The following is a 5,585-nucleotide window of genomic DNA, read 5'->3' on the forward strand; positions in this document are numbered from 1 at the left end:
ATGGAAAAAGATATTCCATGCAAATGGAAATCAGAAGAAAGCTGGAGGAGCAATTCTCATATCAGACAAAAGAGACTTTAAAATAAAGACTATTGCAAGAGACAGAAATACACATTTTTCTCAAGTGCTCATGGAACATTCTCCAGGATAGATCATATCCTGGGTCACAAATCTAGCCTTGGTAATTTTAAGAAAATTGAAATCTTATCAAGTATCTTTTCCCACCACAATGCTATGAGGCTAGATATCAATTACAGGAAAAGATCTGTAAAAACTACAAACACATGGAGGCTAAACAATACACTACTTAATAACGAAGTGATCACTGAAGAAATCAAAGAGGAAATCAAAAAATACTTAGAAACAAATGACAATGGAGACACGACGACCCAAAACCTATGGGACACAGCAAAAGCAGTTCTAAGAGGCAAGTTGATAGCAATACAATCATACCTTAAGAAACAGAAAACATCTCGAATGATCAACATAATTTTGCACCTAAAGCAATTAGAGAAAGAAGAAAAGAACCCCAAATTTAGCAGAAGGAAAGAAATCATAAAGATCAGATCAGAAATAAAAGGAAAAAAAATGAAGGAACAATAGCAAAGATCAATAAATCTAAAAGCTGGTTCGTTGAGAAGATAAATAAAATTGATAAACCATTAGCCAGACTCATCAAGAATAAAAGGGAGAAGACTCAAATCAATAGAATTAGAAATGAAAAAGGAGATGTAACAACTGACACTGCAGAAATACAAAAGATTATGAGAGATTACTACAAGCAACTGTATGCCAATAAAATGGACAACCTGGAAGAAATGGACAAATTCTTAGAAATGCACAAGCTGCCGAGACTGAACCAGGAAGAAATAGAAAATATGAACAGACCAATCACAAGCACTGAAATTGAAACTGTGATTAAAAATCTTCCAACAAACAAAAGCCCAGGACCAGACGGCTTCACAGGCGAATTCTATCAAACATTTAGAGAAGAGCTAACACCTATCCTTCTCAAACTCTTCCAAAAGATAGCAGAGGGAGGAACACTCCCAAACTCATTCTATGAGGCCACCATCACCCTGATACCAAAACCAGACAAAGACGTCACAAAGAAAGAAAACTACAGGCCAATATCACTGATGAACATAGATGCAAAAATCCTCAACAAAATACTAGCAAACAGAATCCAACAGCACATTAAAAGGATCATACACCATGATCAAGTGAGGTGTATTCTGGGAATGCAAGGATTCTTCAATATACACAAATCAATCAACGTGATACACCATATCAACAAACTGAAGGAGAAAAACCATATGATCATCTCAATAGATGCTACAGCCAGCATTGTTCTCAATGGTGAAAAACTGAAAGCATTTCCACTAAGATCAGGAACAAGACAAGGTTGCCCACTCTCACCACTCTTATTCAACATAGTTTTGGAAGTTCTAGCCACAGCAATCAGAGAAGAAAAAGAAATAAAAGGAATCCAAATAGGAAAAGAAGAAGTAAAGCTGTCACTGTTTGCAGATGACATGATACTATACATAGAGAATCCTAAGGAGGCTACCAGGACACTACTAGAGCTAATCAATGAATTTGGTAAAGTAGCAGGATACAAAATTAGTGCACAGAAATCTCTGGCATTCCTATACACTAATGATGAAAAATCTGAGAGTGAAATTAAGAAAACACTCCCATTTACCACTGCAACAAAAAGAATAAATATCTAGAAATAAACCTACCTATGGAGACAAAAGACCTGTATGCAGATAATTGTAAGACTCTGATGAAAGAAATTAAAGATGATACAAATAGATGGAGAGATATACCATGTTCTTGGATTGGAAGAATCAACATTGTGAAAATGACTCTACTACCCAAAACAATCTACAGATTCAATGCGGAAACTACTAGAGCTAATCAATGAATTTGGTAAAGTAGCAGGATACAAAATTAATGCACAGAAATCTCTGGCATTCTTATACACTAATGATGAAAAATCTGAGAGTGAAATTAAGAAAACACTCCCATTTACCATTGCAACAAAAAGAATAAAATATCTAGGAATAAACCTACTTAAGGAGACAAAAGACCTGTATGCAGAAAATTATAAGACACTGATGAAAGAAATTAAAGATGATACAAATAGGTGGAGAGATATACCATGTTCTTGGATTGGAAGAATCAACATTGTGAAAATGACTCTACTACCCAAAGCAATCTACAGATTCAATGCAATCCCTATCAAACTACCACTGGCATTTTTTACAGAACTAGAAGAAAAAATTTCACAATTTGTATGGAAACACAAAAGACCCCGAATAGCCAAAGCAATCTTGAGAACGAAAAATGGAGCTGGAGGAATCAGGCTCCCTGACTTCCGATTATACTACAAGGTTACAGTAATCAAGACAGTATGGTACTGGCACAAAAACAGAAATATAGATCAATGGAACAGGATAGAAAGCCCAGAGATAAACCCACACACATATGGTCACCTTATCTTTGATAAAGGAGGGAAGGATATACAGTGGAGAAAAGACAGCCTCTTCAATAAGTGGTGCTGGGAAAACTGGACAGCTACATGTAAAAGTAGGAAATTAGAACACTCCCTAACCCCACACACAAGAATAAACTCAAAATGGGTTAAAGACCTAAATGTAAGGCCAGACACTATCAAACTCTTAGAGGAAAACATAGGCAGGACACTCTATGACATAAATCACAGCAAGATCCTTTTTGACCCATCTCCTAGAGAAATGGAAATAAAAACAAAAATAAACAAATGGGACCTAATGAAACTTAAAAGCTTTTGCACAGCAAAGGATACCGTAAACAAGAGCAAAAGACAACACTCAAAATGGGACAAAATATTTGCAAATGAAGCAACTGACAAAGGATTAATCTCCAAAATTTATAAGCAACTCATGCAGCTCAATAACAAAAAAATAAACAACCCAATCCAAAAATGGGCAGAAGAACTAAATAGACATTTCTCCAAAGAAGATATACAGATTACCAACAAACACAGGAAAGAATGCTCAACATCATTAATCAGAGAAATGAAAAAAAAACTACAATGAGATATCATCTCACACTGGTCAGAATGGCCATCATCAAAAACTCTAGAAACAATAAATGCTGGAGAGGGTGTGGAGAAAAGGGAACACTCTTGCACTGCTGGTGGGAATGTAAATTGATACAGCCACTATGGAGAACAGTACGGAGGTTCCTTAAAAAACTACAAATTGAATTACCAAACGACCCCGCAATCCCACTACTGGGCATATACCCAGAGAGGGTGTGATAGGGAGGGTGGGAGGGAGGGAGATGCAAGAGGGAAGAGATATGGGAACATATGTATATGTATAACTGATTCACTTTGTTGTAAAGCATGTAAAACACACCTTTGAAAAACAGTTATACTCCAATAAAGATGTTAAAAAAAAAGAAAATACAATCATACAAAATCTATGCGATGCAGCAAAAGCAGTCCTTAGAGGGACGTTCATAGCAATATGAGCCTTCCTCAAAAAACAAGAAAAATCTCAAATTAACAACATAACTTACCACTTAAAAGAATTAGAAAAAAAAGAACAAACAAAACCTAAAGTCAGCAGAAGGAAGGAAATAATAAAGATCAGAGAGGAAATAAATAAATCAGATATTAAAAAAATAATAGAGAAAATGAATAAAACCAAGAGCTGGTTCTTTGAAAGGATAAACGAGATTGACAAATCTCTGGCCAAGCTCACCAAGAAGAAAAGCGAGAACACAAATAAAAAAAATAAGAAATGAAAAAGGAGACATAACAACTGATACCGCAGAAATACAAGAAAAACTGTAAGGGACTACTATGAGCAATTATATGCCAACAAATTCAACAACCTAGAAGAAATGGACAAGTTTCTAGAAACATACAGCCCACCAAAACTGAATCAAGAAGAAACAGGTAATTTGAACAGACCAATCATTTAAAGTGAAATAGAATCCGTAATTTAAAAACTCCCTACAGACAAAAATCCAGGACCAGATAGCTTCACAGGCAAATTCTGCCAAACATACAAAGAAGAACTTATACCATTCCTTCTCAAACTCTTCCAAAAAATTGAAGAGGAAAGAACACACCCAAGGACATTCTATGAAGCCACCATCACCCTGATACCGAAACCAGACAAAGATACCACCAAAAAAGAAAATTACAGACCAATATCTTTGATGAATATAGATGCAAAAATTCTCAACAAAATATTAACAAACCAATCCAACAGCACGTAAAAAAGATCATACACCATGAACAAGTGGGGTTCATCCCAATTTCACAAGGATGATTCAACATATGCAAATCAATCAATGTGATACAGCACATAAACAAAAGACAAAAACCACAGGATCATATCAGTAAATGCAGAAAAAGCCTTTGACAAAATTCAGCATACATCCATGTTAAAAACTCTTACCAAAGTGGGTATAGAGGGAACATATCTCAAAATAGTAAAAGCTATTTATAACAAACCCACAGCCAATATAATACTCACTGCTAAAATCTGGAACAAGACAAAGATGCCAACTCCCATGACTTCTATTCAACACAGTATTGGCAGTCCTAGCCACAGCAATCACAGAAGAAAAAGAAATAAGTTATATCCAAATTGGAAAGCAAGAGGTAAAATTGTCATTATATGCAGATAATATGATACTACATATAGAAAACACTAAAAACTCCACACAAAAACTACTAGAAATGATAAATTCAGCAAGGTAGTAGGATACAAGATTAACATACAGAAACTGGTTGAATTTATTTACACCAAAAATGAAATGTCATAAAGGAAAAGCAACCCAGAAAATAAAATACTTAGGAATAAACCTCACCAAGGAAGTGAAAGAGAACTATAAAACATTAATAAAGGAAACTGAAGATGATTCAAAGAAATGGAAAGATATCCCATGCTGTTGGATTGGAAGAATTAATATTGTTAAAATGGCCATAGTACCTCAAACAATCTACAGATTTAACGCAATCCCTATCAAAAGACCCATGACATTTTTCACATAACTAGAACAAATAATCCTAAAATTCATATGGAACCATAAAAGACCCAGAATTGCCCAGGCAATCCTGAGGAAAAAAAACAAAGCAGGAGGCTTAACCTTCCCAGACTTCATACAATACCACAAAGCTACAGTAATCAAAACAGCATGGTACTGGCACAAAAACAGACATATGGATCAATGGAACAGAATAGAGAGATGAAATAAACCCACACACCTACAATCAATTAATCTTTGAAAAAAAGAGGTAAGAATATACAAAGGGAAAAAGGAGGCTTAACCTTCCCAGACTCCATACAATACCACAAAGCTACAGTAATCAAAACAGCATGGTACTGGCACAAAAACAGACATATGGATCAATGGAACAGAATAGAGAGATGAAATAAACCCACACACCTACAATCAATTAATCTTTGAAAAAAAGAGGTAAGAATATACAAAGGGAAAAAGGCAGTCTCTTCAGCAAGTGGTGTTGAGAAAGTTGGACAGCTGCATGTAAATCAGTGAAGTTAGAACACACCCTC

This window comes from Physeter macrocephalus, chromosome 1 (assembly GCF_002837175.3).
Source record: "Physeter macrocephalus isolate SW-GA chromosome 1, ASM283717v5, whole genome shotgun sequence".
NCBI lineage: Eukaryota > Metazoa > Chordata > Mammalia > Artiodactyla > Physeteridae > Physeter > Physeter macrocephalus.